The sequence below is a fragment of the Octopus bimaculoides genome, chromosome 9 (assembly GCF_046866305.1).
Source record: "Octopus bimaculoides isolate indiv1 chromosome 9, ASM4686630v1, whole genome shotgun sequence".
Lineage (NCBI taxonomy): Eukaryota > Metazoa > Mollusca > Cephalopoda > Octopoda > Octopodidae > Octopus > Octopus bimaculoides.
In genome coordinates, this window is record NC_142936.1 from 17,400,695 (window position 1) to 17,426,288 (window position 25,594).

Below are 25,594 nucleotides of genomic sequence, written 5' to 3' on the forward strand. Positions count from 1 at the left end.
TCGTTACAAATTCGCCTGAGAGCCAGATCTGTCTCGCTCGATAATGATAATAATAATAATAATAATAATAATAATAATAATAATAATAATAATAATAATAATAATAATAAGGAAAAAATGCTTTCTAATTGATGTATCAATACCAGCAGATGACAACGTTTCCCTAAAAGAAATAGAGAAACTTTCAAAATATAAAGACCTGGAAATAGAGGTAACTTGAATGTGGAATCTAAAAACAGAAACAATTCCTATCATAGTAGGTGCCTTAGGTATAATAAAAAAATATTCAGACAAATACATAACAAAAACACCAGGACTTACAAATATATATAACATACAGAAAATTGCACTACTGGGCACTGAACACATCCTACGCAAAACACTTTCAATACAGTAACCATAAGAGCATCACAGCAAACCACAGCACATACCCAAGGCGCACAAAGCTGCGCTCGGTAGTGAAGTGAAAGCACGTTACAAAAATAAAACTACTGAATAATAATAATAATAATAGTAATACTGATAGATTGAGAAACGTGATATCTATTGGAAGTTTCCAGATACCCGTGAGTATGAAACAGACTTCTCTCTGTAGCATGTTTCTTGACGCCAGCAACGTTTATTGATGTCAGCAGACAGTAAGATTCCATGCCATACAATAAGTAACTTTTAGGTTCCTGACTTTGCATCGGACGCGATACTGACGCATCGCATATCTCATTAATTATAGTCTGTGTGTAGCAGCGTTCCATCGTCATGTTTTTTTTTATAAGTAAATATAATTCTGGGCTGCGTTTTCACAAATTTGACAGCAATCGATTGTAATTATTATTAATTATATTTATAATTAGTCTTGATCAAGCAGATCTGGCAAAAAGGCATTTCAGTCATAAAAGCTACGCCCTTATTATTATTATTATTATTATTATTATTATTATTATTATTATTATTATTATTATTGAGTGAGAGAGCAGTGAATGCCATCAAGGTGACACTGGGGTAAAATATACGAAGCTCATTATATCCATCATGACTGCCCGTCTGATAAGGGTACACCAGGCACATGCATCACAACCACATGTACGCGACACGGTGATCTCATATCAAGATAAATAGCGCATGACCTCGCAGGTGGGGCCCAGTTGGAATTTTCTTTAGGTCGAGTAGCCCATACCACTCAAAAGGTCCCTGAATAAGGTTTGTTTAAGGATGTTGAGCAAAACACCAATGTTTCCAAAGGTGAATTATTCATACCCTAAAGAATTCCCCTCAACACATGGCTATGATGCTCCCCCACTACTTCTGCTCATGATCAGAGCTGTACATAATTCTCAGCCACCAAGAGACATGCTCAACTGGTTAAGGTCAAACAACTGACAAGCAAATCTGTGGTATTAAGCAGAATATTTGCTGTAGCCCATTTTTTATACCAAGACAAAACAATGTACATGATAACACTTCCAATCAATTAAGATCAGAATCCACGAGAGCCACTGCCTGGTACTGCATCCGGGCATTTTATTATTATTATTATTATTATTATTATTATTATTATTATTATTATTATTATTATTATTATTATTATTAGTATTATTATTATCTAGGTGATGAGCAGGCAGAATCGTTCCATTTCGGGTAAAATGCTTAGTGGCATTTCGTCCGTCTTTACGTTCTGAGTTCAAATTCCGCCGAGGTCGACATTACCTTTCATTCTTTCGAAGTTGATAAAATAAGTTGAGTACTAGGGTCGATATAATCGACTATCTCCTTCCCCAAAATTTCAGGCCTTGTGCCTAAAGTAGAAAGGATTAGTACTATCATCGTCATTTGAGCCGGCACAATCGTTAGCACGCCGGGTAAAATGCTTAGAGGCATTTAGTCTGTCTTTACGCTCTGAGTTCAAATTCCACCGAGGTCGACTTTGCCTTTCATTCTTTCGGGGTCCATGAAATAAGTACCAGTTGAGCACTGGGGTCGATGTACTTGACTAGCCCCTTACTCCAAAATTTCAAGCCTTGTATCTATAGTATTTTATTGTCGCTAAGGCGGCGAGTTGGCAGAATCGTTAGCACACTGGGGAAAATGCTTAACGGCATTTCGTCCGTCTTTATGTTCTGAGCTCAAATTTCGCCGAGGTCAATTTTGCCTTTCACCCTTTTGGGGTCGATAAATTAAGGACCGGTGAAACACTGAGATCGACGTAATCGACTAGACCTTATCACCCCAAATTTCTGGCTTTGACCTATAATAGAAAGGATTATTATTATTATTGTTGTCGTTGATGATGATGATGATGATGATGATGATGTTGTTAATAATAATTATGGATTCTTCTGTCGAAGATGACGTGTGTTCAGCTGTTTGCTGAATGACCTGCGCAAATGATTTGTTTATACAGATACATTAAATGTATGTGCTGTACATTAGATCAAGGCCTCCATGAAACCGACGTCGCCTGGACAGGTGCACGGTGTACCACGTATCTGGTGTCGAAATGATTGCAGAGCAACGTGAGATGGTGTTTTGCTCAATAACACAACGCACCACCCGGCTCAGGAATTGAACCACGAGCTCGCGACGGTGAGCGCAACACCCTAACCACTAGGTCATGATAATAATAATAATGATGATGATGATGATGATGATAATAATGATAATAATAATAATAATAATAATAATAATAATAATAATAATAATAATAATAATCTTTTTTACTATAGGCACAAGGCCTGAAATTTCGAGGGAAGGAAGAAGTCGATTACATCGACCCCAGTGCGTAACTGATACTTATTTCATCGACCCCGAAAGGATGAAAGGCAAAATCGACTTCGGCGGAATTTGAACTAAGAATGTAAAGACGGACGAAACGATGCTAAGCATTTGACCCGACTTGCTAACGGCTCAACGCCTTAATAATAATGCCAGCTCACCGCCTTTAATAATAATAATAATAATAATAATAATAATAATAATAATAATAATAATAATAATAATAATAATAATAATAATAATCAGGAAAGTATTAGATGTTATGTTCAGATCCGGTGCTAGAACATAACAGACCGGACCTAGTGGTGGCGGACAAGGTGCACCACGTATGCTATATAGTTGACGTTGCATGCTCCTTTGATCCACGAATAGTCAAAAAGGAAGGCGTAAAGATAAATACAACGCTCTTAAGTACGAAATAGCCCGGTAATGGAAAATGAAGGTGACGATAGTGACAATTATTGTTGGGTCCTTGGGAACAGTATCAGAGGAATATAAAGGAAATTGAAATAGAGTGCCCAGTAGAACTGTTTCAAAGGGTTTGCCTCCTTGGTACAGCCAGAATAATCAAGAGAGTATTAGATAGCTGAAAAGAACGAATAGCATGGTACAGTAGGCTGCAGGTAGTAAGCCCGCTGCAGGTATTAAGCCGTAAGACTCCAGGAGCTCCAACAAAACTTGTGATAAAGTGAAAATAACAATAATAATAATAATCCTTTTTACTAAAGGCACAAGGCCCGACATTTTTTGGGGCAGGGACTAGTCGATTATATCGACCCCAGTGTTCCACTGGTACCTATTTTATCGACCCCGAAAGCAACGACAATGGTCACAACAATAACAATTTTTAATTGGTACACACTCTATATAAATGTTTCTTCTTTACTTGTAATAAGGACGTATTACTAGAATGTGAAACCTCTTTCGTGAAGATATTTTTTACTGCTGCGGTTTGGTGTTTTAATTTGTTAATGGATTGTAGCAATCGCTCCTGAAACGGCCGTAGACCTGAATTTCTTCTTGCACTTTACGATGGATATTATTCTGGATTTCTGACTTGAATTCCTTTTGGCATTTTACGTTGGACATTATTCTGGATTCCTTATACCTTTATTAGTTTAACTATCTTATTTTTTAAGTTGTTAGTCGGCTTGCTATATATACATTCATATTTTCTTCATGTATATTCTTCATACGCTTTCATACACATCATTCTTTACAGGTTTTTACAGGTTTTTACACGCTTTTATATATGTATATACGTATATTCTTATACGTTCGGGTTTTGTGCACTGAACGCCCTGGTATTTTAATATGCATTTGTTTATGCTCAACAGTGTGAATATATGGGGATGATATAAAGTTGTTTGCCCAATTCTGATGTTTATTTTTTAACCACTGAGTTTGTCTTTTGCCTCAGTTTTTTACTCGAACGCTTCTATTTGCAGCCCCATATGTATTTTATTTTTCGACTCCTATAAGGAGAAACGAAATTTAAAAATTACATATCTTGTTGCTTATATATATATATATATATATATATATATATATATATATATATATATATATATATATATATATATATATATATATACAGGGTGTTTCAAAAAATTTGATATCATAGTCAAAACAAATGAAACAGGTTTAATGTTGAACAACATAAGATTTATTCCTCCAAATTTGAATGAGAAATTCAAAAGTATGTGGATTCCATGAACGATTTCACAAATGTTCAATATGCTCACTGCCTGAGGCATGACAGACGTCAAATCGCTAGTCCAGCTCCTCTCAAACACGCAGCATGTCTTGGGTAACAGTCTCCAATGCAGTAGTGATTCTCTGTTCGAGTTCCTCTAGGTTTGCAGGAAGAGGTGGGACATAGACCAGGTCCTTCACATAGCCTTAGAGAAAAAAAATCGCATGGTGTCAGGTCAGGTGAACGTGGCGGTCATTTCAGCAGCACATTGCTTTCATCACCAGCACGCCCGATCTATCTTCCTCGCAGATTGTCATTGAGATAAGCCCGCACAGTGAGCTTCCAGTCAGTTGGAGCCCCCGTCAAAGAAAAACGAGCCATGAAGATGCTTCTTGGATATGGCACAAAACACATTCACATTTGGTAAGCCCCTCTCGTGCTCAACTGTGGAATGGGGATTTTCTTCGTCCCAAATGCGAATATTAGGCTTATTGACTTTGCCATTCGTATGAAATATGGCCTCATCACTGAAAACAAGACGTTCCTTGAACTTGGCTTCTTCAAGTTTCTCTTGGATATCAACACAGAATTGTTTGCGGTTTCGCCGTTATGGCCTGAACAAGCTGCAGCTTGTAGGGTTTCATTAGCAAGCGTTTCCTCAGGACGCGCAAAACTGTTATTGGAGGAATATAGTTTTCAGACTTGTTCTTCTTATGGACTTCTTGGGGCTTCGCAAAATTTTTGGCGAACCCGATGTTGGTGGTCGTCCAGATCCTTTTGCCCTGCACAGACAACCGCCCTCTTTGAATGTGTTGCGCCATGTCCAAATCTGCAATGGTGTTGGTGACTTTTTAGAGAACTCTCTCACAAATGCACGCTGCACAGTCTTGTTCGACTGTGTTCGAGCATGCTCCAACACACAAAACGCCTTTTCTCTTCCAGTGAATGCCATTTCTATACCTGTAAAGATAAACATATCAAACATTAAACATAAGAGTTTGACCTGTTTCATCACATGCTGTTAAAATTTGACGTCATTTGAGCAAGAACTGGGAAAGTTATTAGATTGCGAAATGATATCAAATTTTTTGAAACACCTTGTGTATATATCGGGCTGGACGTCGTATCTCTTGCTTCCCGACATCTTTTTTTATCTTCTACTATATACTTCTCTTCTATTTATTACATTTCCTTTAGGAATTTCTCCCAGGCGTTATCCATTACAATTCTTCTTGGCCTAACGGCCCTTAATTTTTTGTCTTCGTCGATTGTTTACTTTGTACGTCCACTCTGTTGTTTGTTCGTTCGAAGCCCTAATTCTCGACAAATTTTATATTTTAAAAATTTCTGGATGCTGCTGTCTTACGAAGTTCTCCTGCCATGTCGTTAAAAGCAAGAAATGTGTCAGTAAAACAGCCAACTGATGAGCGAGTTATTTTCTTTTGGTATTTTGTCCAGTACTTATATTTCGTGTGTTTGCGTATTTTTCACCCGTTGGTGATACCCTGTACTTAGTATGTATTACATATATATATATATATATATATATATATATATATATATATATATATATAACACAGAAAGCGATAGTTTTGGGAATACATCTCTTTCAAGAGATCTACCTTTATTCTAACTTATTTTTTTAAAACTTACTTTCCAGATAAATATTGTCAGACATCAGGTTGACTCAGCAAATGAAATGTTATCAGAAATGAATAAGAGACCGTTGATGAAGCTTCAACAAAATTAGTCTAGTCGATCTCTTTCTCCTGGTCAAAGAAAGAAAAACCTGCATCTTAACCACAGCGTCTTTTAAAATTTTTTTTATCACATCTCAAGCCTCCTTGTATGAGCTTTATATACGTACATGGGATTTTCTAATATATGCTAGTGAATTGACATCGGATTGGCAGTATGTATCAGTAGATTGATTTAGAACATAAAGGGCTGTAACAAAACAACTTATTGTACTTATTTACAATCCTTTATGCTCTGAGTTCAAATGTCGCTTTTGCTTTTCCTTTCATGTCACTGTATTTGACAATCCGCTTCTCCCCGTAGTTGTGGCCTTGTATTAATAATCAATATTCTGTCTCAGTACATGTTTTCGTGTATGCGTGTATCCACTATTACCTTGCTTTTATATTGAACGTATTTGTTTAGTTGAGTGTAAGGGTGTAAATGCGTGAGTTGTGATTCTTTTCTACATAAATAAGGGGACGAGCACACCTGTATGATTAACAAGTTTGCTTCAGACTACATGGTTCCGGATTGTGGAATTTACCCTCTAAGGAAAGGTAATTCTCTTAAATGGACCGTAACGTAAGGTAGGTACAACAACATGATAAACAGAATGCGATGAAATGATTACTAGAATCGATATAATTGACTAAAACTTTCGAAGGCGTGCTGAAATAGGGACGTAATCTAATGACTAAAACCAGTAAACGAATTAAACTATAGACAACAGTGTGATTGATATTTAATGTTCTATATTAATCAAGTTTTTTTTCCCCGAACTGGCTACTTGTTTTCAGCTCAACAACTTTGTCTCGGTTATTAATTCCAGTTGGTATCAATCTTCTGTTTGAGGAGAACTCTTATCTTACTCATTTGGCTGTGTCACTTCATAACTAATTCATATGAATAATAGCTTGTTGATTACTGGTAGGAGGTATAGTCTTTTGGAGGCTTCACCTTTCTCGATACTATGTATATATAATTTTGATATATATCTAATACTCCTTTGTTTCTGGAGCGTTGTAGATGAACCATTTAGGTCTCGCGAAAAGGACTCTTAAAGTGACTATTAATTTTGTAGCATTCTTTTGTATATTGCAAAAATCATCTAAATATTCGATCTTTCAAAAGGTTTGGCCTCTAAATTAGGCCACCTTATTCGTCAAACTCTTGACGGGTACGACATTTCTTCCACCACTAAAAAAGAAAATTTCTTTTTATTCAAAGAGTGCATTTTGCCTTTGTGAGCTCTATTGCCATTGAAGTCTTTCTGAAGGATCACACAAACAATGTTTTCTCTTCTCTGTCAATAGTTTCAAGTTAATGCTATTTTAATTCATTAGTTCAGATTACTTGAAGGGACATGTAAGCACATAGATTTTCTATATTGAATGGTAATTGTTACCAATTAAACAAACCACCCTTGCAATATCGTAGTATTCTCATTATTATCCATAGTTTTAAATATTTAAGAGAGATCAGAAACGATTTGTGTATAATTTCACTATAGAAGACATGTTATTTATAAAGACAATTAACAAGGTCGTGTTTAATACATAACGTTATAGGAAGCTATTCCTTACTTCCAATAACGAAAAGTAATTATCGCCAACGCAAAACTTCTGCTTTCTTCAAACAAGGAAGTTATTGCTACAACTGAAATATTTCTTCATGCTTTTGAAGCTTTAAAAAATGATCTGGAATAGTAGCAATTATTAAGGTCCAAATTATAGGTTAAATAGCTTGTGAATCACTGAGGGTGATTCGCGCCAGGACTCTCATCTAGAAGGTAAACTCGTACTAAAATCCTGAAGTCCAGTAGGTTTCTTGTCTCAACCTCGGTTTTACCACTTTTTTATTGCTGATTGTCCTAAAAAGTGAATTCAGTGCTGTGAAACACTTACCACTCAAAAGAAATTCACACACATGAACTTCTTGGACTCTCGGAACATTTGCACGGACTTACTGAGTTTAAGATGTGGTCGTACTAGGTCACGAGTTGAATTCCACCATTCTTACATGTATGTATGCATATATGTATGTATGTATGTATGTATGTATGTATGTATGTATGTATGTATGTATGCATGCATGCATGTATGTATGTATGTATGTATGTATGTGTGGAGGCGCAATGGCCCAGTGGTTAGGGCAGCGGACTCGCGGTCATAGGATCGCGGTTTCGATTCCCAGACCGGGCATTGTGAGTGTTTATTGAGCGAAAACACCTAAAGCTCTACGAGGTTCTGGCAGGGGATGGTGGCGAACCCTGCTGTACTCTTTCACCACAACTTTCTCTCAAATTTTACTTCCTGTTTCTGTTGTGCCTGTAATTCAAAGGGTCAGCCTTGTCACACTGTGTCACGCTGAATATCCCCGAGAACTACGTTAAGGGTACACGTGTCTGTGGAGTGCTCCGCCACTTGCATGTTAATTTCACGAGCAGGCTGTTCGGTTGATCGGATCAACTGGAACCCTCGACGTCGTAAGCGACGGAGTGCCAACAACATGTATGTATGTATGTGTGTGTGTGTGTGTGTGTGTGTTTGTGTGTGTGTGAGTGTGTGTGTGTGTGTGTATGTTTTTATTTTTGACCCCTACCACTGTTTAATAAGATAGACACCGACAGCATAAGGACCAAGTTTTAAAAAAGTACTAGGATCTATTTGTTCAATAGATTGAAACAAATAAACGATAAAGGATATCCGCTAAGAATCGAGTATCGAAGTGTATCTAGGCACAGTAGACTAAACATAATGATCTGAGATAGAGCGAAGAAAATATGTACAATAGTAAATTGTCGTTACCCACATGTTACTATTAAAGGTCAAAGAAAAAGAAAAGAATATTGCTGAACGAATGAGAAATCTGCAAATAAGTAAATATTGTAACTTCAGATATATATAAGTGGCTACTGGTGTACTTGAGTATGTAACTAATCCAGCACCAATGATAAAAGACATTTTCACATTCACCGTTGAGTAGGAAATTACGAACGATTAATGGAACTGTAAAAATTTGCAAATTATTACAAGAATTTAGGTTGTGACATATACATAAACACATATAGACATAAAAACATCTATCTATCTATCTATCTATCTATCTATCTATCTATCTATCTATCTATCTATCTATCTATCTATCTATCTATCACCTACCTAACTATGTCTCTCTGTCTTTCTTCCCCCCCTCTCTCTCTATATATAGATATAAACAGGTAAACACCCTCTATCGTCATGAATGCCCATGGGATTGCGCCTAAGAAGTTCTCCGAGGCACAAGCCCGGGCAAGGTTGTTTAGGGGAGACCAACAGTCGCCCATTGCATACGAGCCTCCCCTAACCACACTACCATAGAGTGTCATCGAGCAACTCCATTTCCTTTTCATAATTTCTGAATTAATGGAAGTTTAGTTCGTTCTATCCCACAGATTTCTGTTTAAAATGTCCGACCACCAGATCTCGAGGATGCAGCACAGACATTTGTTGACGAAGGTCTGCGGCTACGCTTTATGACTTTGGTGACCTCCAATATCATACGTTAATTCATGCATGCATACGTATATACATACATACGTACGTACGTACATAAATGCATACATACATATATTTCTGTATATATAAGTGTCTATAGATAAACATATACACATCTATCTATCTATCTATCTATCTATCTATCTATCTATCTATCTATCTATCTATCTATCTATCTATCTGTCTATCTATCTCTACACACACGCGCATATACATACATACATACATACATACATATATATATATATATATATATATATATATATATATATATATATATATATATATATATATATATATACAATTAAACCTTGGGAGAGGCATTATGCCGGTAATAAACACACGCACTGGTTCAGTCCTTTATTAATTTATATAGTTTTTTGTTAAATTATTTCATTGCATTCTTGCAATCTCTTCAGTAACTTGTCTCTCCACTTCCATTTATATATATATATATACACATACATACATATATATACACATATATATAAATATAAACATATATATGTACACAAACAAACAAATTTATACATACACACATATACACATAGTTATATATATACATATACCTATAAGAACGTACACACACACACAAATATATACAATATACATATACATTTATATATATATTAACATGTATACATGTATGTGCTTGTGCGGAATTTGTGTATATTCGTCTGTTTATACATACATACATACATAAATAAATATATACATACGTACATATATATATATGTGAATACATAGATTGATATTGATATATATACACACACACTACATTCATCTATGTATGTATGGGTGTATAATCATATGTAGGTATATATTTTTGTGTTTGTATGTATTGGTGTGCGCGTGTTGGCAGATACGCACGCCTATTGTTCTGACTATATTTCCAAGCAAGACACTGTTGTCACTTTCTTAGCAACTTATATTGATTTCTAGCATAGTTACAAGGCCATACATCGCAAGAGCATTCATATCCGATTACAATAACCTTTACTTGACTGTGCAATGGAAAAGTTTTAAAACATTAACTCTCTTTGTCTCTCTCTTTCTCTTGTACCCACGCACATATCTTTTATTTTTTATTTGTTACAGTTATTGGACTGCAGCCATGTTGGAGTACTGCCTTGAAGTGTTTAGTCGAACCAATCGATACCAGTACTTTTTTTTAAAAGACTGTACTTACTCTGTTGGTCTTTTTAAAAAAATTGTTGCTAAACTGTTATGTTATGGAGACATAAACAAACCAACACCAGCTGTCAAGCGGTGGAAGGACAGACATAAAACAAAGGTGCACACAAATGCGTATACACATATGAAAAATAAATACGCCCTTTTAAAGCCTAGCCAGGCTCATGGGTCGGGTTTCCCGATTTCAATGGCGTATGTGTTCCCCAGCTGGACGGGACGCCAGTCCATCGCAACGTTACTCATTTTTGCCAGCTGAGTGAACTGGGACAACGTGAAATGAAGTGTTTTGCTCAAGAACACAACGCGTCGCCCGGTCCAGGAATCGAAACCACAATCTTACGATCATGGTGCTGACACCCTAACCACTAGGCCACGCGCCTCCACTATACACATATAGACACATACATATATATACAATCGGCTTCTTCAGTTTTCATACACGAAATTCATTCACAAGGCTTGGTGATGTAGTAGAAGACACTTGGCCAAAGTATCACGAAGTGGGACTGAGCTTGAAATCATGTGGTTGTGCAGGCAATCTTTTTACCACACACACACAGAGATCCATGTCTGAGGCTATATGTTCTGATTTTATATTTCCAATTCTTCTCGAATGGAGAGAGAGCTTGGCCCTAATATGTATGTATACATGTATGTATATATGTATGTATTTATGCATGCATGCATGTATGTATGTATGTATGTATGTATGTATGTATGTATGTATGTATGTATGTCTCTACTATTTTTTAATTATTATAAATCTTCCACTAAGGAGGGAACCGGTTTCCATCAAAGATACAAGGCTCCATCTTTGGGATGTAGTTAACACAGATAAATTCACATTTGGAACTCGAGAAAAGTCTTGCATATTTTTACTGTTCCACTCACAGATTGTACCTGTAATGTACGAATTAGCCGACCGATTTCTCTTTCTGAAAATCCCAGTTTATCCAGATTTTTCTTTAGGCATTTAGTAACAAAACCTCGTCCTCCAATTGTTATTGGTATGAATATGAATGGATATAGAAGCTGGAGGTTTCGAAGCAGTTGTCTATAGATATCCTCTTTTCCTTTGATTTTCAGAGAGATATTTATATCTGTAGAGCAAGTATGTATGTATGTATGTATGTATGTATGTATGTATGTATGTATGTATGTATGTATGTGCAGATTTGTATGTTTTATGTATATATTCTCATGCATATAGTTACATATCTAGACATGCTCATATATATTTAAATGATAAATTTCTGGAAAGTTTTACAGATTTTTACAGTTCCAGTGATGGATTGGATCTGTAGTCTTCGAATGAACTTTCTCCTTTCTGGTTTTGAGAAGCCTAATTTCTCAAGATTGTTATTTGGGCAGTGTATTACATATCCCAGGGCCCCAATAATTACAGGTATAAGCCTGAACTTGTAATCTGGATAGAGTAACTGCAGATTTCTCAATAGTTCAGCATAGGTGTTCTCTTTTTCCCTGATCTCCAGCTTTGTTAACATCTGCTCGTCAGTTAATTTTCACAACTGTGTGAAGTTTCTCTTCTGTATCCCAAATCATTATATGTATGTATGTATGTATGTATGTATGTATGTAACTATGCATGCAGTAATGAGCTGAGTAATCAATATCTTAACAATGATTTCTCTAAGCTACCAACAGTTTAACCACGTGTTCTGTATAAAAAAATAATCCAATACTGTCAATAGAATATCAGTTTAACACGAGCATCTGAAAAAATATAATATAGACATAGGAAAAACATTGGTATCAGTGAAAATTGATGATTGTCTGTGTCAGCGAAAACTAACCAATATCGTTTTAGAAAAGAGTAAGGATTAATTGCCGCGAAAATAGCAAAATACAACGTTTCTTTTCCTATGAATATAAGGAAGCCAGGTAAAAAATGAAAGTTGGAGATCGATTTTGTGCAGAGAGGAATAGCCAAAGACGAGAAGCGATATGATTGGATTAGAAACCGAGGAGGCAATGAACAAAAGAGAAGTCACAAAAAGTTGCAAAGTTGAAGAATCCTTTCTACTGAGGCACAAAGGCTGGATTTTTGGCGAGGGGGACAGTCAATCACATCAATTCCTGTACTCAATTGATACTTAATTTATCGATTCCGAAAGGATGAAAGGCAAAGTCAACCTCGGCGGTATTAGATCTCAGAACGTAGCGGCAAATGAAATGCCGCTAAGCATCTCGCTTGGCGTGCTAACGGTTCTGCCAGCTCGCAAATTTGAAGAATAAAGGTATGTTTATAAATCACCAAACACACGGAAAGAGTTACATTTGAAAGGATGTGTTCGAGTATGGTACGAACTATAAAGGGGTCAGGACGATGGATAATAGCTACAATACAACAAATACGTACATACTGAGCTATTAAGACAGTGCTTCATATTACCCCAGAGAGTCCACATAGGGTTTTTTTTGTGGTGGTGGTGGGGGCTATACGCAAGCAAAATAGTAAATTGGAGATCCACAGTAGTATTTTAAGGGTCCTACTCTTAGTCTTTTACTTGTTTCAGTTATTTGACTGCAGCCATGCTGGAACACTGCCTTTAGTCGAGCAAATCGACCCCAGGACTTACAGACAGACAGACAGACAGACACACACACACACACACACACACACACACACACACACACACACACACACACACACATACATATACATATATATACGATGGGCTTCTTTCAGTTTCCGTCTACCAAATCCACTCACAAGGCTTTGGTCGGCCCAAGGCTATAGTAGAAGACACTTGCCCAAGGTGCCATGCAGAGGGACGGAACCCAGAACCATGTGGTTGGGAAGTAAATTTCTCACCATACAGCCACACCAATCATTACTCCGCTCGCAAGTATGTATGACTTGGTAGCATGTACTGTACTTTCGCTAATTGTTTTATGCGTGTTTTCTAGTCTGCTAGCAATCATAGATACTTGCGAAGCTCTCTTACTCTTCATTTAGGGAGAGTCAAGAATTTGACAGCTGGAGATGCAGGACTGCCCTGGCACTTGACAGGTGATTATACTCAGCCGAATGGTGTGCCTTGCTTTAGTTACACAAAGTTCGCATTAAACTTTCTTTTATTCAGTGTTGATAACATACATAAGCAGTGAACTACCAGTGTTGATTAACTCGTCCGCAGTGTACTATCATCCCAAAGTTGTAACATCGACTCTGTATTATATTTACATAACATTCAACAATTCACACTTCGCTTCATTTAACAATTTTGGGAAAAACCGATATACTAATTAAAACGAATATGTAATTAAACTAGTCGTTTGATCCCAGGTAAACTCTGATCGAGGCGTTGCTACTACAATAGTTTTTACTTATCTTAAAAACCCTTTTGACCCTCCAACTCACCTGAGAACGTTCTGGTTCTATGATACCACCTTCTTGTTTCAAGTAATCTACATTTAAACTTCCACCAAACTTTCGTTTTAATGTATGTTCCATACACTAGTTTAATAATCCTTTGTACTATAGGCACAAGGCCTGACAATTAGGGGAAAGGGGTTAGTCGATTACATCGAACCTAGTCTTCAACCGGAACTTATCAACTCCAAAAGGATAAAAGGCAATGTCGACCTCGGTAGAATTTGAACGCAGAACGTAGAGCCGGAAGAAATGCTGCGAAGTATTTTGTCCAGTGTACGCACGATTCTGTCAGCTCACCCACCTTACTCCAGCTTTATTCTGACAAAGTCAAATTCTTTTTTTTTTTTTTAAATTTCAAAGTTAATTAAAACAAAGGCTGTATATTTTTTAAAAATGCAAGAGGTAACGAAAGAGTGATGAAAGAAAACAAAAAAAACTATAGTCTTCTACAGAAACGATCACGTGTATGTTTTCTTGGTCTGTAATGTTTGAGATATGATACAAAAATATGAGGTGCATAGTACTGAGTTTAGGGCGATAATATCGCAATGTGTTTTCAGAACAACAATATTATGCTTAGAGTGGAAATAGAAATGTGTTTAGAGCGATACTGTGATATCTACGAAAGTACTCACCTTGTTTGTTTTGCTGGCAAGCACTTACACTGATATGAAGTAAACACTGCTACTGCCTAGCAGCTGACATCCGTTGCTTTCTCCATCGTCTCCATTCAACCAGACAAAAGGTGTTGCCACGGACGCCCGGGTAACTATATAACTAAAGCGGTGTCGATACGATACCTGTTCTTACTTGTATTTTTGGCTTCTTGTAATATATGTATATGACGTACGTACGTTTGTATGTGTGTATGTATGTATGTATGTATGTATGTATGTATGTATGTATGTATGTATAATTGAACACACATCCATGTATGTTTATGTGTGTGTGTGTATGTGTGTGTGTGTGTGTGTGTGTGTGTGTGTGTGTGTGTGTGTGTGTGTGTGTGTGTGTGTGTGTGTGTGTGTGAAGCTGCGTGGCCAAGTGGTCAGAGTATTGCACTCAGGATAGCGAGGTCGTAGTTCGATTTCCGAACCAGGCTGTGCGTTGTGTTCTGCAGCAAAACATTTCATTTCACGTCGCTTCGACATCTGACGTGTGGCACACCACCCACCTGTGCAGGCAATGTTGATTTGATGGAGTGAATGTGCTGTGCTAATGAACAGCTCAATCATTAGATCATTATAAACAAATCGTCTGTGCAGAAAGTTGTGAAGGCCTTAACTATCGTGTACGACAGGATAGTCCACTTTAGATATATATGTGTGTGTGTGTGTGTGTGTGTGTGTGTTATTTCTTTACTACCCACAAGGGGCTACACACAGAGGGGACAAACAAGGACAGACAAACGGATTAAGTCGATTATACCGACCCCAGTGCGTAACTGGTACTTATTTAATCGACCCCGAAAGGATGAAAGGCAGAGTCGACCTCAGCGGAATTTGAAATCAGAACGTAGCGGTAGACGAAATACCGCTAAGCATTTCGCCCGGCGTGCTAACGTTTCTGCCAGCTCGCTGTGTGTGTGTGTGTGTGTGTGTGTGTGTGTGTGTGTGTGTGTGTGTGTGTGTGTGTGTGTGTGTGTGTGTGTGTGCGTGTGTGTGTGAAGTGGTTAAGATGTTGCATTTATGATTATAAGTTTGTCGTTATGATTCCTGGGATTGGCAATGCGTTCTGTCCTTGAGCAAAACACTTCCTATCACGTTGCTCCAATCCACTCAGATGACGAAAATGTCTAAACCTGGGGCAGACCGGAATCCCGTCCAGGGTAAGGAGGAATATATATATAGACACTACAGAATCCGGGAAAGCAACCTTATGAGCTAACGGCTAGGGAAGGATCCCTCGTCGTTTTCGCTGGTATGTCTTTAATTAAATAGACAACAAAGGAGGAACGAAACCCACGAGTTTCCCATTGTTATTACAGCCATTTTCTTCTCCTATATAACCTAAACTCCGGTTTACCAACCGAACCACCTGCTAGCGCACAACCTTACTAAAAGACTGTACCTACCCAGCTAATAGCCAGGAGCGACTCTGGTTTTAATTATCCCTTAGAGGTATTAAACCCCTCTAACTGATACCTACACTATATATATATATATATATATATATATATATGCGAGTAAAAATAAATACAAAAAAGGTGGGTTTTTTGTATGATTGTGTATAGAGGAATATATTATTTTGTTTAAAAGAGTTCCAACACTGTCTGTTTTTTATGTTTTATTTATATTCCTGCAGAACCAATGTGGGGTATAGAATATGGAATATACAATATATAATATAATATACAATATATAATATAAAATAAAATAAAATGGATGGCACCATGAAAGAAAGTATTGAATGTAGATGAAATATTGAGTGTTCAATATAAAGGATCAAATATATAAATATAAATATATAAAGGCGACTCGAGTTTCAGGGCTATTTCCCTTCGTCATGGCCGGTGGAAGAGCGTAGGCTCGAAACGTTAAAGACTTTTGCAATTCCCGAGCGTTATACTAATGCATCTATTTGTTTTCTACACCACCTGTCTTCGTCTGTTTTTTTTTTGTGAATTCTGGCTATATATATACACACATCTTTTATTTGTTTTAGCCATTGCAGTGTGGCCATGCTGGGGTTTGAAGGGTTTGCTAAAAAATCCACTCCAGTACTTATTTTTAAATACCCTGATGCATATTCAATCGGATTCTTCGCCGTACCGTTAGGTTATGCGGACGTAAATTAACCAACACCGATTCTCAAGCCGTGGTGGGGAGCAAACACATGCACAAACACACACGCACACACACACACACACATACACACACACACACACACACACACACACACGCACACAGAAGCATATATATATATATATATATATATATATATATATGCACGTCGTTCTCCTTTCTGTTTCCGTCAACCAAATTCACTCACAAGGCCCAGAGCTATAGCAGAAGACACTTGCCCAAGTTGCCACGCAGTGGTACTGAACTTGGGACCATGTGGTTGGAAAGCAAACTTCTCACCACACACACACACACACACACATATATATATATATACTCTTTTACTCTTTTACTTGTTTCAGTCATTTGACTGCAGCCATGCTGGAGCATCGCCTTTAGTCGAGTAAATCGACCCCGGGACTTATTCTTTGTAAGCCTAGTACTTATTCTATCGGTCTCTTTTTGCCGAACCGCTAAATGACGGGGACATAAACACACCAGCATCGGTTGTCAAGCAATGCTCATTATTATACTCATTATTATGATTGACCGTTGACTGAACACTATTCAATTTTTTTTCTCCGTGTTTTTCTCCTTGTCTCCGTATTCTTTCTGTTGAAGAGCGTAGCTCGAAACGTCAAAGACTTTCCGTATTCCCGAGCGTCATACTAATATATACTTTTGTTATTTACACCACCTGTCCTCGTCTGTTGTTATTTTTTGTATAATCTCCCATATATATATATATACATATATACGACGGGCTTCTTTCAGTCCCCGTCTACCAAATCCTCTCACAAGGCTTTGGTCGGCCCGTGGCTAAAGTAGAAGACACTTGCCTAAGGTGCCATGCAGTGGGACTGAACCCGGAACCATGTGGCTGGTAAGCAAGCTACTTACCACACACCCACTCCTGCGCACACACACATATGTAAAAGTATGTATATGTGTGTGTATTCATATTTATAACTTAACCTTATGTACTTTCTAAAATCTCTGATGGAGCCTAGAGAAACACCCAAGTATCTCAATTTCATCTACTAATTACTTCAGTCCACTGGAGGGATAAAGGTAGAATGAGGTATTTTTGCCTCTTGGCTGAAACAGCTGTAAGATATTATCCCAATTTCTATTGCTATGTTATATTTTAATAATTACTGATATTTTATATTTTATATATTATATATGTAAAGCATAATATGTCATACATATTGACATAATATAATGTCAATAATTTGATGAATACCACCTATTGATCCCATCCATTTTTTATTGCTCTCTCTCTCTCCCCCCCCTCTCTCTCTCTATATATATATATATGTATATATATGCGTATATATATGTATATATATATATATATATATATATATATATATATATATATATATATATATATATATGTATATTTGTGTCTATCTATCTATCTATCTATCTATCTATCTATCTATCTATCTATCTATCTATCTATATATATATATATATATATATACACAAACACAGTGAGTAAGAGACTGCATAATAGAGAGAAAATGACACACGCACACGCAGACACATTCATATATATATATATATATATATATATATATATATATATATATATATATATATATATGTATATATATATATATATATATATATATATATATATATATATATATATATATATATATATATATATAGACAAAGAGAGAGAAAGAAAGTGAGAGAGAGAGAGAGAGAGAGAGAGAGATAGAGAGAGAGAGAGAGAGAGAGAGGGAGAGAGAGAGGGAGAGAGAAAACAATCAACCTTCCAACGGCGTTTGAATTATCAGAAATGGAGTAGAGCGTCTGATTAAATGTCTCGAAGTAGTGTCTTCTCTACATTGATCAAATTAGTTTTGCAATGTTATTGTATTAGTGGCTAGGATATCAGGATGCAAAATCGGTTGTTCGTGCCTTATTACTCTTATTTCCAAGCGGACATATTTCAGTGCAGAGAAATATTTGTTCGTTAGCCACGGCTACTGGCTTCAAAGCCCTTTGATTGTATAAATGCTTACAGAGGGCCTTGACGATGCAAGTTCTATGCTGCTACTTTAATGGTTTTTGTACCTAAACGTTCCGTGTCTCTATTCCCGGCAACTTTGAACTGTACGTGGAGATAAAAGAACCGCACCAGTAGTAGCCATTAATAATGAAGTTCCCTAAAACTTTCAATCTCCTGCACTCTCATTCTTCAATGAGCAGTAATATGGCTTCCTTAGAATAAGATCCACTTGACATTTACTCTCCTATGTCACTCACCGGTGGACTCTCGCTTTAGAGAAGTATGAAAAAAAACAAAAAACTTGGAGGGATACATGGGTGGGTAGATAGATAGACAAACAGATACCTTGGTAGATAGCTTGAAATATATATATATATATATATATATATATATATATATATATATATATATATATATATATGAATGTGTATGTATATATATATATATATATATATATATATATGAATGTGTATGTATATATATATATATATATATATATATATATGAATGTGTATGTATATATATATATATGCTTTATTTATTTAAAAGCAGCAGAAATATAACAAAAAAACCGTTACTCTGAGTTTCACGTTCCCGTTCATCGGACAGTTTTGTTAGAAACTGTCCGATGAACGGGAACGTGAAACTCAGAGTAACGGTTTTTTTGTTATATTTCTGCTGCTTTTAAATAAAGCATATTACTCTACCTCTGGTATTTGAGTACTCTTTTTTTCCACCTTGTTGCACATTTCATGTGCTTACTCCGGTATATATATATATATGTATGTATGTATGTATATATATATATATATATATATATATATATACAGAGAGAGAGAGAGAGAGAGAGAGAGAGAGAGAGAGAGAGAGAGAGAGAGAGAAAGATAGAGAGAGAGAGAGAGAGAGAGAGAAAGAGATAGAGAGAGAGAGAGAAAGAGACAGTAGGAAGGAGGGAAAGAAATAGCAAGAGAGACAGTGGGAGGGAGAGGTAGCAAGAGTTAGAAATGCGGGTTCCCAAAAGTGGAACATGTAGTTTTGAGGATTGGTACAGAGTTATCGATTAAGAAAATAATGATTATAATAAATCAATGGAAATAGCCGAAGTGTATTTGTATTCAATATTTGGTGAAAGGGAAAATAAATATTTAAATAAGCACGTATATGGAATGAAAGTCGGGTGAAGTATGGGTATGTATGTATGTATGTATGTATGTATGTATGTATGTATGTATGTATGTATGTACGCATGTACGCATGACTGTATGTACGTATGTAGGAGGTTTAGTTTGGAGGGATATGAACTTATGAAACAACGTCTGCGAATTTGAAGATGTTCGTATTCGTTAAAAACAGATATTATAGAGAACTGAGTAAAGTGGTAACAGAATATTTTTCTAAGTTTCAAAAGGAATTAACTAGTGATAAAAATGATAAAAGTAGAGTATTCGAAGCAGAAAGATTTACTTAAAAATACTCTTACAAAAATTTGTATGATAACAAGTATTAAATAGCTTTTGATTTTTAGTCAACTGTACAATGTACATGTTTACAATAAAATGGGAATAGTCCGGGTGAAACACATACGATTAAACCAAGGGCAATTACTCTTTACTGAATTTTTTTTTTCCTTTTTTATTTTACTCTTTGACTTGTTTCAGTCATTTGACTGCGGCCATACTGGAGCACCGCTTTTAGTCGAGCAAATCGACCCCAGGACTTATTCTTTGGAAGTCTAGTACTTATTCTATCGGTCTCTTTTGCCGAACCGCTAGGTGACGGGGATGTAAACACACCAGCATCGGTTGTCAAGCAATGCTAGGGGGACAAACACACACACACACACACACACACACACACACACACACACACACACACACACACACACACACATATACGGCGGGCTTCTTTCAGTTTCTGTCTACCAAATCCACTCACAAGGTTTTGGTGGGCCCGAGGCTATAGTAGAGGACACTTGCCCAAGATGCCACGCAGTGGGACTGAACCCGGAACCATGTGGTTGGTAAACGAGCTACTTACCACACAGCCACTCGTGCAGCTTTCTTCAAAAATAACTCTGAACAATAATGTGGTGGAATTACTGTATCTAACTACTAGAGATCACAATAAGAAAAGCTACTTTTCATCATTTAATAAAGACGGGAAGCAGTGCCCATAATCTTTACAAAGCCCCTTATATTGGGGGAGTAAAGAAGGTGTCCTCAAGCCGGGAGATTTGGCCCGAATACTTTAAACGTTGTTGAAGCCGCAAGGTGACCTTTAGCGGTAATAGATGGTGATGACAAAATCGGTTAAGCGATTAATGCTACTATCCAAGAAGACCACGACGTCTTCCAGCTCCAAACGCAAGACTCCATCCCGTCTGATGGTCTAATGATCCCGCTAATCCACAGTGCGAGAATGGTGCTTTACCAACTTCGGAAAGATGCAAGAGAAGGTTGACTTCGGAGGAATTTGACCATAGAAAGCAAAAAGGAATTTTGCCATTGACTCTAACAAGACTGTCAATCCATTGCCTACTTTGACTGCTTTCTTAAACACTTATTTTAAAAATCATGTAAGTTATATTGAAATACGTATGTGTACAGATGTGGAGGCGCGTGGCTTAGTGGTTAGGGTATCAGCACCATGATCGTAAGATTGTGGTTTCGATTCCTGGACCGGGCGACGCGTTGTGTTCTTGAGCAAAACACTTCATTTAATGTTGCTCAGTCCACTCAGCTAGCAAAAATGAGTAACACTGCGATGGACTGGTGTCCCGTCCAGCTGGAGAACACATACGCCATTGAAACCGGGAAACCGGGCCTATTAGCCTAGATAGGCTTTAAAAGGGTGCGTTTATTTTTATTTATATGTGTACAGATTAATTTGAAACACTATAAATTTATAAAAATTAATACGATTGCAATTATTACTTCGATTAAAAGCGCTGAGCGGCCTCAAATTAATTTAATTTGATACTTTCATATAATTCGTATAATTTGATACTTTATAATGACTGTAACACATTTAGGTTGTTAGTATTATAATGCTTATACAATTAGGATTTAGAACAAGTGGTGTAATTTAAAGAAAAGTGGGTAAATAAAAATTAAATCTAAGGAAATCTAGTGTAGTGAGAGGTATTACGTACAACATTTCAAATAAGATGAATCATTACAATATATGTTTTGTGTAAAATGTTATGCATAAATGTATAGAAATATAAACACGATTTGGAATTAGATATAATGTGTAAAAATAGTGCCTCTTAATTTTCATAAAAGTAACCAAATAGTTTGTAAGAAGCATAAAAGAGAAAAATAAAAATTGTATAATTTAAATGTACAAAATGTTTTATAAATGATAGTTTGAAATTAATAAAACATGTTACTGAAAGCAAACATAAATGTAATAAGGTTGAATTAAAAAAGAATAGCTTAAAATTATCTCCCTTTTTGAATTACTAATAATTAGCGCTAGTTTATTTTTTGGTTATCATTCTCCAGCGTGTTAAGGTTACCTCTATAATTTCCATAGAAATTATAGCTACCCCTGATTTTATTACGACGTTTCGTATCCGAGACGCTAGATGTAAACAAACAATGAAATCGAGGATGAAAAATGGGTAATGGGTGTATATGCCATATTTCGGAAATTTTTGTTCCTTCATCAGCACCCATCTAACCTATTAATCATCCACAAATCTATTGCTTAAATAGTCACTACATATAGCGGTGTGACGTTATTGAATATACCAAGTTATAACGAAATGCTGTATCCTTACAAGTCATAAATTTCTCTCCAGCAGTTCACCTGACCTCAGTGTCGGTTGATACCTATGAGTGTGCTTGGCTGTTCCAACACCTTAACCTCGCTGTCGCCCGCAGTAATACTGTATGTGTGTTGGTTCCAGTTAACCTTGTGGTGTGTACCCAATCGATGCACTTGGTGTTGAATTGATGTTTTTTCTTTCTTTCTTTCTTCCTCCTTTTCTTCTTTATAATCTTTACCCCTTTTTTCTTTCTTTGCCTAAGCGTTGGGGGTGTTTACGCCCCTGTAACCCAGCAGATCGACAAGCGAGACCGATAGAATAAGTACGAGGCTGAAAAAATATAAATACAGGGGTCAATTCGTTCTACTAATATTCTTCAAGACGGTGTCCCAGCATGGCCGCAGTCTAATGACTGAAATAGGTAAAAGGTAAAAGAGAAGAAAATCCATCTGTCTGTCTGTCTGTCCGTCCGTCCGTCCGTCCGTCCTTGTGTCTGTTCGTCGGCTTGCCTGTGCGTGCGTGGGCATGCACGTGCCCGGATTTTTGTGTGTACCGGTTGCGATGCAATTTCCATGTCCCAAATTCTACAGGTAATGTATTGATTAAAGCGATAGTAGGGCTGGAGACACTTGTCCAAAGTACCAAGATCGAATCTGACGCAGCAATCCTATATAAGAATATATATATATATAGTGGTGTTTGACAGTACGTTTGGCGTCGTATAACAGTATACGGTTGTATATAACAGTATATATGATGTTTTATAACATTATATATAGTCATATATGAAAGGATATATATATATATATATATATATATATATATATATATATATATATATAGTGTAGTATATTGCTACTTAAGTGTGGCTGACCCCTAGGGGTGGATGTTACTGTTGCTTTTAGCCCCAGGAGGAATCTCCTCCAGCTGGCTTATCGACACACTACTGTGTCCTGTTTGCCAAGGGAAGTTATCCCTCTCACCATGATCTGTAGCACGAACGGATCCGGATTTCAGGGTTATTTCCCTTCGTCGGCGTTCGATAGCCACTGACCCTTGGTGAGAGAGACAAAATCCTGGCAATCTTATATCTACTTTTCCAGTGAAATTCTTCACTGATATCGAAAAGGTGAAAACAAGCAATGTTAATTCTCTAAATGAAGTATTAACAGTAACTGCACGATAAAGTGTAGTATATTGCCACTTAAGTGTGGCTGTCTAGTATTATCTCTCTTCGGTATTCCCAATGAGAAAAGCTCAAGATCCAGAAACGAGCATCGGGGAATCCAGTAGATAGAAGCACTGAGCAGATATAGTGCATTTCTCTCATTAACTACAGTGAATTTTCTTTTAGAAGTCAAAATATGTCACAAACATATTTTAACTTATCTGAAGTTCATATATATATGTATACAGTAGTTGGACAAAATAATGGAAACACCTAGCATCAGAGCATCATAATTTTGAAATATATATAAAACAGTCAAAAGCTTGTTTATTTTTATGCTTTTTGATTTATTATTTGTGTTGCTTAATATGTTTTGCTAAAATTGCTGTTTCTTTTCAGATATCAGAAAAAGGTAATTAAAATTCATTAAAATGACAGATCTATCGGACTGTGAAACATGTCAAATTGTTGGTGCTCGTATGGCAGGCGCTAGCATAACGGAAACAGCCGAAATGTTTGGTGTATCAAGAAGTACTGTCTCGAAAGTAATGACAACCTTTGAGAAAGAGGGAAAAACCTCCTCGTCGAAACAAAACTCCGGAAGAAAACCAAAACTTTCAGATAGGGACCGTCCTACTCTTACACGAATTGCTAGAAAGGATCACAAAAGTACATCTCCCAAAATTACTGCAGAGCTTAAAGACTACCTCCCAGTTTCCACAAAAACTGTTCGCGCCGGGAGCTTCACAAAGCCGGATTTCACGGGAGGACTGCAATAAAAAAAACCCCACTACTTTCAAAAACAATCGTTGTAAAGCGTTTAAAGTGGAATAAAAACCTACAGAACTGGTCCCTAGAGCAGTGGAAGAATATTATTTTCTCAGACGAGTCATCCTTTACCTTATTTACAACCAGCGGCCAAGTATACGTGTGGAGACAGCCAAAAGAAGCATTTAATCCAGACCACCTTCTTCCAACTGTTAAACATGGAGGATGATCTGAGACTAGTAAAGTCAGCAAAAACAATACGTAGCTTGTTGCATGGATCTCAACTATGGGATATGAAAGTAGATTTAGAGAAGAGATTGTAGTTTTCCCAGGTTGTCCATACAAGCTTGAAGCCAGATGTCCTGTGGCTTGAAAAGGTCAAGAAAACATTCCCAATTGAACTCACAGTCCCGAGGGAAGAGGGGTGTAATGAAGCCCATGAACGGAAGCGTGCCAGATAAGAGAGCATTCTGAGGATTTCAGGGAGAAGGGATGGCTTTTTCCAGTCAAGGTTGGCTGTAGGGGATTCTCTTGCTTAGTCGGAACGGAGGATGCTTACAACCTTTGGAACGAGAGGTAAGGAGTAAGGAGCGATTGTGCGCAGGATGGGAGAGGCAGCTGAAAGAGCCTCTTGTTGGCATTGGAGCAAGAGAGAAGAGTAAAGCTGGAAGCCAGAAGGAGAAGCGAGGAGCAGTGACTTGGCCATCTCTGCTGACCCACCAACGAGAGGGTGTTACGGTTC

The 25,594-nt window shown here is 36.9% G+C and overlaps 1 protein-coding gene across 4 annotated transcripts in view; it reads right to left on the reverse strand.

The window, feature by feature from the left end:
* LOC106868872 (uncharacterized) overlaps nt 1-15,493 on the reverse strand; it is a 53,423-nt gene extending 37,930 nt beyond the window's left edge. For 2 of the 4 annotated variants that reach the window (XM_052970455.2, XM_089357213.1), the window contains exon 1: nt 14,971-15,099. The gene's annotated coding sequence lies outside the window, so the exon portion shown is untranslated. Of the gene's footprint in view, nt 1-14,970 lie in introns of all 4 variants that reach the window. The other 2 variants (XM_052970451.2, XM_089357212.1) reach the window with 2 other exon arrangements.
* Between the last annotated feature and the right edge of the window lie 10,101 nt (nt 15,494-25,594).